The 12794-nt window shown below is 38.0% G+C and overlaps 1 protein-coding gene across 5 annotated transcripts in view; it reads left to right on the plus strand.

Annotated features, from left to right (window-relative positions):
* The window catches only part of FHIT (fragile histidine triad diadenosine triphosphatase), a 1459166-nt gene that overhangs the window by 409801 nt on the left and 1036571 nt on the right, over nucleotides 1–12794 (plus strand). For 4 of the 5 annotated variants that reach the window (XM_053929377.2, XM_045192109.3, XM_053929378.2 and 1 more), the window contains one exon: nucleotides 10551–10640. The gene's annotated coding sequence lies outside the window, so the exon portion shown is untranslated. The remainder of the gene's footprint in view (nucleotides 1–10550; nucleotides 10641–12794) is intronic. The other variant, XM_045192111.3, reaches the window with a different exon arrangement.

Here is a 12794-nt window from a genome sequence, read left to right on the forward strand (position 1 = left end):
ATTATTCTATTTTGCCTCATAAATGTTAGTGCCGTATTTTGAAAGAAGCCTTTTAGACCATCCTAGCAGCTTACTGAGTTTGTCTGCAGAGTGGTGGTAGGTTTGGGCTCTCAGGTTGGAGAATTTTGTATTTGAAATGTAGGATTAAAAACATAATTTTTCTTTTGCCTTTCTAAGTTCTTCTGGCTGGACTGATAATCAAATTAACAGGAGAAAATGCCCAAATTTATTATGCATGTATAGTTGGAGGTTCTATAAGAATATAAGACCTGGAAGAGATCTGGCAGTTAAGGCTTACATGCCATCTTGAACTAAGGAGAAGGGGGTGGGGAGTTGTTGTCTGAGACTTTAAAGGACAAGAAGGCAATTTACATGTAGATAGAAAAGCAAATGTTTGGCAAATGAATACTTGCTGGGCCATTTTTAACAATGGGACACAGAGGGGACTTGGCTAGACTCCTCCCTGTCTACCACACATTAGTTCATATTAAACTGTAGTTATCTATGATGGTATCTTCCTTGCTGGAATAGGCCCTCTGTCTAAATTCTTTTAGGCAGTTAGGGGAAGATCAAAGGTTCTTTCTGAGTATTTTTTAATTTTTATTTATTTATTTTTCAATTACAGTTGACATTCAATATTATATTAGTTTCAGGTTTATAGCATAGTGGTTAGACATTTTCTGAGTTTTTGCTTCTTAAAAATAATCGACTTAAAATAATCCATATCCCAAAAAGCATATTTTAGGGTGGCAAACTGCTCCCCTCAGAGTCCTGACCCCACCACTTAGGACCACGTGGTCTTAGAGAAACTACTTAGCTCTCTTCTGCAACATGGCATGATGGTAATTTCTCCCTCATAGGTTCTGCAGATTGCATTATAAAAATTACAGTAGCTATGGCAGATAATGGAAAGTCCTTGGCATACTAAGTACTTTGTAATTATTAATTTTTATGATTATGATTTTTATTATAAATATGATCTAAGTCTCAGAGCTTGTTAGTGGTGGAGGTACAGCTGAACTCTGATAGGTCTTTTCATTCAGTGCTCTCTCTTCCTTGATTTGCTATCTAATTGGTTAGTTTCCACTCATCCTTTTAGAGTCTTCATGTATAAACTCAGAATTGTTAGTGAAGATTTTATAAGAACACTTTCCAAGAGTTTTTTTGAACTGCCAACTCCAGAGATTTAGGATATAGCTTGGTGCTGAAGTAATTGGCTCTCTTATTCTTGCATTGTAAGAAGTTCCCTTTCAGAGTATAAGGTTGAGAACTGTGAGAGGAACTCTCACATTTAGGTAATTGCCTTAAGGAATCATTTACCTTTTAAAAACGTACATTATTCAGGTGGGACTTCTTCCTTCCCTCACTATACCATTTTGAGAGTCTCATTATCTATCTTCACAATCTTTTTTTCTGAGTTTCTCCTTTTAACTGTTTCCTTAAGTGCCATCACTTAATACTATTTTCTTTTCAGTTTATCAACTAGTTGGGGAAGTGGTGTACTTGTGGTCACTGAAGAGTTTCTTAGGAATACAGAAATGATTTAATTTTCTATCTTCAGAAGAATTAAAGCATCATGAAACTGGTCTTAGCCAGCCTACGAAGCAAAGTCTACACTCTTTACTGCTGTGATATTACTGCCGTGATATCAACAGACAGTTAGTTCATGATTGGAGATTAAGTCAGAAAGTCTCACTATGTTGACCTAATGGCAAGGCTGAGATATTTTAATACCTCCTCAAATGTAACATTTGTTGTTTTTCATTCATTGTATGGATTTGGCCATAAACAAGACAGAACTCACCTTGGCTGGGTAGCTCAGTTGGTTAGAGTGTCATCTTGATCATCCAAGGTTGTGGGTTTGATCCCTGGTCAGGACACATACAAGAGTCAACCAATGAATGTATAAATAAGTAGAACAACAAATCAATGTTTCTCTTTCTCTCATCAATAAAAAAAGACAGTACTCTATAGTTCTCTAATATTGACAAAGTAGGTGTCTTCCAAACTTCTAAAAATATTCTGTCTTTTCTTAGTAGTTAACCAGATATATTATAATTTCATTTTCACAATGTGGAGTTTTGAAACAAAAGGACTAACAGTTTCCCCCACCCACTCACCCTAATGTTAGGAATGTTAGGAAATAGAATTTCATTTTGTCATAAAGAAGCTTAACATTTTAAAATCACTTAGACATCAATTAAACTGCAACATTTCTCTCCTTTTGACTAGTCCTAGAGACAGAGAAATGTCTTGTTATAGGTACCTTGTTCCCTGAAAGGCATCTCTAGTGATACCATGAAGCTCTCTTAGCATTGTCTTCTTGTGGTCTCCATGGCTCTTCTGTTTGGTTATTGAGCTGCTTTACAGTAACAATCATGCTAAACTTTTCAACTACTTTTTTGAACTCTCTCTCAAGTGGAGATTAGAGAGAAGTAAATAAGCTTCACTTTTTCCCCTCATAATTGAACCCAAGTTGATCGAAAAGGCTTTGTATTCTTCATTTAGCCATTCATCAATCAGAAATTACTAACTGCTTGTCATTCAGTCCCATGTTTGCTACCATGGAAACTTCAAAAGGCCCATCAGATAATTCCCAGACTTCAAGAAACTTCTCCTCTGTTCCTCTTTTCCTGCCCCTTCCTTCCCCTCTTCTATCAACTTTCCAAAGAATTTGAGGCCTCTGACTGAATTAAAAGTAGTATGCTAGTAATAGAACAATTAACCATAGCATAGAAATGTGTCCATCTTTTCTAGTATAAGTTGATAAGCCTATGGAATGATCTAACCCTATTCTAAATAGTGTAGGTTTCCTAGCTCCCCAGATGGAAAGGGAATTATTTGGTTTATGTCTGACCAGAGATAGCATTACAATTTTTCCATGCACATGGAATCTTTTTGGAATAAAAACTAAAGGTAGAATTGATTGGTTGCAAAGTTAATATTGATTTTAGTGCACTTTTCAAACAGAGGAATTAGGTATTGGGAGGTAAGGATGAGGGCAAGGGTCAATCTTATTTACTGTCATGTCCTAGGGCCCAGCATAGTGCCTGGCTCATAGTAGACATGTGATGTATAGTTGTTCAATGAAATTGAACTATTCAACGGACAGTTTGCACTGACTTTAACAATAATGAAGACACACTATATACTCCATGCTTCTGAATGTGTTTTTTCCCCTTAGAAAGTCATCCTTCTATCCTTGTTTACCTCCTTCTTACCCTTCAGGTCTCAGGTTTAATTCAAGTCCCTTTGGTTTAGTATCTCTTAAAATGATCTACTCCTAGAGCTCTTCCCTCAGATGGAAAAGATACTCTCCCTGTGGAGTCTTTGATTTGTGTCCATCTCCTGTAGTAACTTCCAGGAGGAATAGATCATGTTGGGCTTTGATCACCTTAGTACACCAGCCCCTAGCATAGTGCCTGACACCTATTAGATACTCAATAAATACTTTGTTAAGTGAATGAAAGCAATTAATTACCAAACAATGTAGTTAGTTGTGCTTTTAATGAACTTAAAACATTTTTTTAATCCTCACCCGAGGACATGCTTATTGATTTTAGGGAGAAGGGAAGGGAGGGAGAAAGAGGGGAGAGACACATTGATGTGAGACAGAAACATCGATCAGTTGCCTCTCATGTGTGTCCTGACTGGGAATGAACCCACAACCGAGGCATGTGCCCTGCCCGGAAATTGAACCCACAACCATTCAGTTTATGGAATGATGCTTCAACCAACTGAGCCACACAGGCCAGGGAAGAACTGAAAACATTTTAAAATTCAATTTATTTAATTTAAAAAAAATACGTCACCCATTTCTCTCATCCCCACTCCTCTGCCTCTTGCACTCACCAATCTGTTCTCTGTATCTGTGAGCTTGTATTTTTTTTAGACTCACATATAAGAGAAATCATATGATATTTGTATTTCCCTTCTGACTTATTTCATTTAGGATATTGTCCTTAAGGTCCATATGCATTATTACAAATGGCAAGATTCATTCTTTCTTATAGCTGAGTAATATTCCATTTTATGTATATACCATAATTCATAATTCCTTCATCCATCAATAGACAATTGTATTCTATACCTTGGCTATTGTAAAAAATGGTGCATGTATCTTTTTTGAATTAGTGGGTTTTTTTTTTGCATAAATACCCATAAGTAGAATTGCTAGATCATATGGTAATTTTAATTTTTTGAGTAATCTCCATACTGTTTTCCACTGTGACTGTGCCAATTTACATTCCCACCAACAGTGCACAAAGGTTTCTTTTCTTCACATCCTCACCAACACTTGTCATTTCTTTTCTTTTTGACAATAACCATTACAACAGGTGTGAACTGATTTCCCATTGTGGTTTGATTTGCATTTCCCTGATGATTACTGATATTGAACATCTCTTCATATACCTGTTGGCCATCTGTATGTATTCTTTGGAAAACATGTCTATTCAGATCTTCTGCCCACTGCTTAATAGGATTTTTTATTTTTATTTTTTGCTGTTGAATTGTATGAATCGTTTGTTTACTTTGGATATTAGTCCCTTATCAGATATATGATTTGCAATTGTTGTCTCCCATTTAGTAGGTTGCTTTTCATTTGTTGATGGTTTCCTTTGCTGTGAAAATGCAGATAATGAATGAAAACAAGAACACTGTTGAATGTAATAACAATGATGCCGATGATAATAAAAAAGTAATGGTAGCTACTCTTGAATTTCAACCATGTTCCAGACCCTTTACGTAAATGGTTCCCCTCATAACTCTATGAGGAAGGCAAAGTTATTATTCCCATTTTACCAATGAGGAAAATGGGCATGATGAAGACTGATGATTTGGATAGAGTCGTGCACTTATTTGGTTGGTGAGCCTGGGATTCAAATGCACATTCTTAACCACTACGCAAAATTATCTTCTTATGCTAGTTCACTAAAGCATCTTCAATTTATGATCTGGAGGAATGAAATGATAGTGTTCTCATTTGTTGTGAATAGTGTGATAAGTTACCTTGTGACAATCCAAAATAGCAACAGTTGCCCATCATTTAATCATAAGTGTTCAGCCATGTTTTTGGCCAGGTACAGAAAATGTAGAATCAGAGGCCATATGCTGATTTGTTTTCATTTTCAGGGGATTGGAGTGGGATTCTTTTCACCCATCTTCATTGGTGCACAGCCCTTTGCTGAATGTTTTTTGCTGCAGTTCCATTTATAAGGAGTTATCACATACTTCATTTGATCATTTGAAAATCAAATGTCTATTGCAGTACAGAGCAGCCATATTATTATAAGTACTTACTCAAACAAATTAAATGATTCAGTGTAGTAGTTCTGAAAAGCCTAATTTCCATGTGTGGAACCATGTTTATCATCACCCAAATTCAAAGGTAAAAATAGCACATTTACATCAGTAACTTATTCATAGCATTCCCTTCTACCTTGTTTGTTTGCTTTATTGATAGACACCAACTCAAACCACATCTGTAGCATGACAAACACAAAGGGACGATTTTTAAATACTAGGGCTATGATGGGGTGAAATAAGTGAGGCAGATCCAGAATTGAAATGGTGCCTTTTGCCTTCTAGTTGCATAATATAAAGATGTAGGATAGGCCATATTTTTCTTAATGGGCCTGGCTAACTGCTTCTTCAAGGCTTTAAGGTCTCACAAGTAAGCGTACATACAGTATAAGACATTTGTAAACACACAATATTGACCCAATCTTTTGGGCTTTCACTTTATGATTACTGAGCTTTCCTGTAAGTTTTTTTTTCCCCCTCCATAGATTCTCCAGGGAGAGAAGGAACATTCTTCATACTTCTAGCCTCTTTAAAGGATGACCTCCTTGTCTCAAAGAGGATCTTTTGGTTATTAGTGGCAAAAATTATTATCAGAAGGCTATGGTCAAGATGGAGGCATAGGTAGACACGTTTTGTCTCCTCACACAACCACAAGAAGAATTACAACTAACCTCAATAAAAAAAAAAAAAACACCCAGAACTGCCAGAAAATCAAACTGTATGAAAGTCCAGCAACCAAGGGTTTAAAGAAGCCACATTCATCCAGAAGACAGATAGGAGTGGTGGAGTCATGGAGTCCGGCAGAGAGGCAGCAGAGGTGGTGGTGGCAGAACAGGTGGCCCCACATTCACATGTGGTGGATCAGAATCAGGAGGGATACGTTGGGAGTGAGCAATCCCAGCTCCAGGCCAGACCACACAGCCCAGGGTTCCAGCATGCGGAAGATAAAGCCCCATTATTGCTGGCTTTAAAATCCAGTGGGGGTTGGGGTAGTGGAAGAAACTACTGGTTTCTCAGGAGAGTCCATTTAAAGGCCCTGCATGGGCTTAGAACATATGCAAATCCACCCACTCTGGGAATCACCACCAGGGCAACTGCTAGAAGGGTGCTAGTCACATACAGAAAGTGGGTGAAGTGACTGGGAGTGGGGAAAGTGCTGGGCAAACCTACAGAAGCCAGGCAGTGGCATTGTCCCCTCTCCAACCCCTTCCTTGACACAGAGCCACAGAGTAGTGAAGCAGGTTGCCCCACCTTGGTGAATACCTAAGGCTCCTCCCCATACAACTTAACAGTTGTGCTAAGACAGGGAGTCAAGTCCAAGCAGCTCTGCCTAATACACAGAAACTATCACAGGGAGGCTGCCAGATTGAGGAGACAGAGAAATATGGCTCAAATGAGAGGACAGAACAAAACCACTAAAAAAAACTAAATGAAAGGGAGATAGCCAAACTGTCAGTTGCAGAGTTCAAAACACTGGTGATCAGAATGCTCAGAGAACTCACTGAGTACGGTAAAAACATTAGGGAAGAAATGAAGGTTATACTAAGTGAAATAAAGAAATATCCACAGGGAACCCACAGTGAAGGGAAGGGAGCCAGGATTCAAATCAATGATTTGAAACACAAGGAAGAAATAAACATTCAACCAGAACAGAAAGAAGAAACAAGAATTCAAAAAAATAAGGAGAGTATAAGAAGACTCTGGGACATCTCCAAAAATGCCAATATCTTAATCATAGGGATGCCAGAAGGAGAAGAGGAAGAGCAAGAACTGGAAAACTTATTTGAAACAATAATGAAAGAAAACTTCCTTAATTTGTTGAAGGAAATAAACATACAAGTCCAGGAAGCACAGAGAGTCCCAAACAAATTGGACCCAAAGAAGACCACACCAAGACACATTGTATTTAAAGTGCCAGAGGTTAAAGATAAAGAGAGAATCTTAAAAACAGCAAGAGAAAATCAGAGAGTTACCTGCAAATGAGTGCCCATAAAACTATCAGCTGATTTCTCAAAAGAAACTTTGCCAGCTAGAAGGGACTGACAAGAAGTATTCAAAGTGATGAAAAGCAAGGACATACAACCAAGATTACTCTCTCTAGCAAAGCTATCATTTAGAATGGAAGGGCAGATAAAGTGCATCCCAGACAAGGCAGAAAGTTAAAGGAGTTCATCATCACCAAACCATTATTACATGAAGTGTTAAAAGGACTTATTTAAGAAAAAGATGATGATCAAAACTATGAACATTAAAAAGGCAACAGATTCACAGCTATCAACAACTGAATCTAAAAAAAAAAACCTAATTAAGCAAACAAGCAGAACAGGAACAGAATCATAGATATGGAGATCATTTTGAGGGTAATCACCTGGGAGGTGGAAGGAGGAGAATGGGGGGAAAGGTGCAGGGATTAAAAAGCATAATTGGTAGGTACAAAATAGACAGGTAGATGTTAAGAATAGCATAGGAAATGGAGAAGCCAAAGAACTTATATGCATGACCATGAACATGAACTAAGGGTGGGACTGCTGGAGGGAAGGGGGTACTGGGCAAAGGGGGTTAAAGGGGATAGAATTGGGACAACTGTAATAGCATAATGAATGAAATATACTTTAAAATTTATTAGAAAGCTAACTTTTTTAAAGCAAAAATTTCATTTTGGAAGGAGAAAACTTGTAATCTCAAGCCCTAGAATATATAAGGTTAATGGCAAATTTGCTTCAAGGGAAGTAATATGAAAAACAAAATTGCTAAGGAACTGATCAAGCACATTGTTCCCTTGTTTCTAGAAAATTAAACTGAGCCTTTTAGAAATGTAGAAAAGATGTCCATGGTGCACTCTCAGTTTACTTGGTAAATGTGTGTTCCCTCTTCCCTGTGGTTCCAGAGGCACTGGCATGCGCTGAGGATGAAGGCTACTGGTGGCTTTCTGGAGTCTCCTGATTGAGGGCTCGGTGTCTTTCCAAGTGACAGATGGTTCCCTCTGCTGGTTGAACTTAAATTCAGCCTTCTAAGCTGAGCCAACCTGGGAGGAATCTTCATCAGTCTCACTGATTATTAAAACATGGTTTCGACTTTCATCTTCAAAAAACTAACCATCTGTGACCAGTTGAAGTGCAGTCAAGAACTCGTGATGGCCTTCCTTCCTTCCTCTGTCTCTCTCTCTGTCCAACTACCTGCCATAGCTCTGACCTTGTTGTCCACCACTCTCCTCTCTCTGCATCACACACTGGCCTCCAAGCTGTGCTGTTTTTCTAACACCAAGCATTCTCCTACCTTGGACCTTTGCATCTTCTGTTTCCTCTGCCTGGAATTTTCTTTATCCAGAGCCATCTTCTACATATTATTACCCCCTCAGTGAGATCTTTCCTGGTCCCCTTGCTTAAAAATGCTACAATTTCCCCAAACTCACTACATTACTTTGTTAGGGCTGCCATAACAAAGGGCCACAACCCAGGTGATTTAAGATCACAGAAATTTATTGTCTCTGCAGAAGTCTAAAAGCCGTGCTCCCTCTGAAAACTGCAGGGCATCCTTTGTTGCCTCCTCCTGGCTTCCGTGGAGTGCTGGCAGCCCTTGGCCTTCCTTGGCCTGCAGCTGCATAACTTGTCTCTGCCTTCCTCACCATGTAGCATTCCCCATGCATGTGTCTGTTGTCACATGGCCATCTTCTTATAAGGACACCAGTCATATTGGAGTAGTGCTGGTTCTGCTCCTCACCTTAAGTAATTATGTCTGTTATGATCCTATTTCCAAAAAAGGTCACATTCCGAGGTATTAGTGGTTAGGACTCCAACGTTTCTTTTTTGCGGGGTGAAAGGACCATAATTCAATTCATAACACTCCTCATCATTTTCTTTCCCACTCTGTGTTTCTCCAGAGCATGTAGCACAATTTAACCAATCACAAATATTACATTTTTATTAAGTTTATTGCCTGTCTTCCCAACCAAAATGGGGGCATCGTGAAGGTAGGATTTGGGGTTATTATATTCACTACTGTAGATAGCAGTTCTGATACTTTAGTAGAAACTCAATAAATATTTTTTGAATGAATGATTATCTGTGTTCAATTATTATACTAAACAGACCATACAGCATGATATGGACAAAAAACACTAGACAAAGAAAGAAAATGCCTTTAAACAAAATCCCAGGAATTAAATAGGTGCTTATTATTATGATATTTTTATTTCAAAGTAGGTCATATGAAGGTGAAGCAAAGGTAGAGGTCAGAACTGAAGGGCTGACCAGCAGGAGGAATATATTGTACACTGTTATTGAGTGTTTTATGGTTAGTAACTTCTCTCTGATCTCCTTGTCACTTCTTGTAACTGGCAGTTAAACCTGAAAATAAGGTGGGGCACAGGGCTCTCACTTTGCCTGAGTATCTTATATGTGCCAGGAACTGGAACTATGCTTGGTAGTAATCGTTAATTTTTTTAAAAAAATATCATTTTTTAAAAGATTTTATTTATTTATTTTTAGACAGAGGGGAAGGGAGAAAGAGAGGGACAGAAATATCAACATGTGGTTGCCTCTCGCATGCCCCTTACTGGGGACCTGGCCAGCAACCAAGGCATGTGCCCTGACTGGGAATCGAACCAATGACCCTTTGATTCTCAGGTCAGTGCTCAATCCACTGAGCCACACCAGTCAGGGCTAAAAAATTTATCCTCTTGATAGATATACCCCTCAGATATCATCATGCCCATTTGACAGAGGTGGGAAGCGTATAAGATTAAGAGGTGGGAAATTTTGTGGACATCAGGGTTTCGAAGAAAGGGCAAGCAAGCAAAGTGACCCACAAAACACTATTTAGATAGATGATTAGGCACAGACCACTTCAGAACCAGAGAAGTACTCTTCCTACCAGACTCGTGTGTGGGTCAGACTCATCTTTTTGCAAAATACGAAATTCCAGTGCCAGGACTGGTTAGCTCCTGAGGTTGGTTAAATAATTCAGGTAGAACAGTCCTAGAATAGAAATGAGGAGTTGGAGAGACTAGGTACCATTCAGCCCCTTCCTGTATGTGATCTTGTGTGATTCACTTAAGCCACTCTTGAACTTATGCAGAGTAATGATGGTGCCTACAGAAATCATATGAGTACCTTTATTCTATCCTTTTAACAACACCAGTGCAGTCAGCTGACTCAGTATTTGTGGTGAGTGTTCCTAATGAAGTTGTACCTAGAAGCTATTCAGATCACTGCTGAAATCATCTGAATCTCTTGTTTTTGGTGTAGGTATCCCAAACCGCCTGCCTGCCTAGATCCTGGGTAAAAGCCTTGTGCATCCTGCCACTGAGCACTGAGGAGGTAACAGTCATCAGAGAGGTAGTATTTACTTAATTAAAAAATTTTAAATTGTTATCATTGACCTACTATGGGCATCCTTATGATAGTACATATAAAATAGAACTTTTAAAATTGTAAAATGTCAGGGCTCAATTCCCTTTGAGAATTTACCGTCTCTTGACTTCTATTTGTAGCTGCCTTTTTAAAATTGGGGTATAAATATTATGTCAGTTAAATAAAGGAGTGATGACTTCATTTTTTAAAGAAAGCATTATCTTTTTTTTTTCTGTGAAATGTAGTTTAACTGTTACCTGATTGACATGCTATTATATTATTCTCACCCTACCAGACAGTTACACATGTTTAATAATTTTTATGTGTAAGGAGTAAGGTTAAGCAGTTAGACAGTCAGGTTTGTTATGCATTGCATGGCTTCGAGAATTATTGTGGAATTGAAATGAAATTAGTAGCAACAGTAGGATGCTTCTGATATGAAATATATCTCTTAAAATGGCATGGGACTGTTGCTGGTCAGAGTTAAGTCCTAGTGGTGTACGTTAGGACTAATGAAGGACAAATCTTGTGAAAAGTCTTGAAGACAGGGCAAAACAGTCACTTACCTACCTTCATATGTCTTTGAATAGTTGCACTGGCTTTTTTGAGTATGCATTCAAAAAAATAGCAAGAAAGGAGGAAAAATCAGCTAATGTGGTAGCATGTTGTCAGTGGGATGTATTTCTTTAACCCCTCCTAGAACTCATGTTTATATATATATAGACAATATAAATAAATAAATAAATAAATAAATATGTATATATATGTATGTATGTGTGTGTGTGTATATATATATATATATATATATATATATATATATATATATATTCCTCTCTTTTTCTACCACCCCTTCTCATCTTTACTCCCTTAAGAATATTTCCCATTATGAGGTCTTGGCAAACAGTTTAACACATTTAATAAATACAGATATTGAAAAGCTCCAGGTGCCAGAACACAAAGATACTACATGTATTTGTTTTGTTGCTTGCAATCAAGGCCCTGTGTCCGGTTTCCACTTTATGTTGTGTCTCTACTAACTGTGGACTCTGCTTTCCTTTCGGTCTCATTCCATAGTCACTTGAAACCCATGGGTTAGGCAGGATTGCCTCTAAAATTTGTAGGTCTGTGAGGCATTGCTGCATCTTCTAGATGAGAAATACTCACCAAATGCATATGTAGTGGGATGAGGCAGGCCTCTTTACTTTGTCATGTGCCCAGTTTCTCTCTGATGAATCACCTGCCCAATTAGTCTTTATCTGGAAAACAGAGAAGGTTTAGGGTCAGTAAACGAGGTGAAATGGAGCACTGGTACTACACGCCTCTTTACATGCCTCTATGAGTCTTTGCTAGAATCATTTGATCCTTGTGTTATTGCTGTGGATAGTGTTTTAAGCCATGAGCAAGACTTTCCTTTTTTGTTTTTGAATGGGAAAGCTATTAATAAAAATATATGTCAGAAAGAGGGATATTTTAGTGTAAGTAATTGATGGAAAGAGGAATTATAGAATATAACTTCAGGTGTTAAAATCCTCACTTATTCCTCCTTGCTTGGAAAGACTTTCTTTTTTATTTCTGAAGTAAAGGGCATGTGCTTCCTAATGCCAGATACATACTCTGGGCTGTTTATCCTCTTTAAGGTGACTGACTTGGATTTCTGCTGTTTGCTGTGTGATCTCAGTTACTTAACCTCTCTGACTTCTGGTCTTGTCCTCCATAACGTGAGGCCAATTATAGGAGCTACCTCCTACAATGGTTATGAAGGATTAAATGACAGTTTATGTAAAATGATTAGCAAAGTGCATGGCATATAAAACCTCTAAAGAATTGGTAGCCATAGCAATATATTAGAAGGAAATGTGCACTTACCAACTCTGTGTTGGTATTTAAGGATATTACTTTTAATATTCTACTTCTCTTAAGATATTACCTACTGCAGTTTTCAATGAGGCAGGATATAGAGATATCCTAGAACAATATATATATAAGGTAAAATAAATAACGTGACAAAGTTCCATGTAGATAATCTTTGGTAGTCATGATCCTGTACAAGCCTCATTGCTTCGAGATGAAATGCTGCCAGTTTAGGAGCAAGATCTAATAGCTGTTTTATCATTTAACTTTGTGCTGTGCTTTCATTCC

This window comes from Desmodus rotundus, chromosome 8 (assembly GCF_022682495.2).
Source record: "Desmodus rotundus isolate HL8 chromosome 8, HLdesRot8A.1, whole genome shotgun sequence".
Taxonomy (NCBI): Eukaryota; Metazoa; Chordata; class Mammalia; order Chiroptera; family Phyllostomidae; genus Desmodus; species Desmodus rotundus.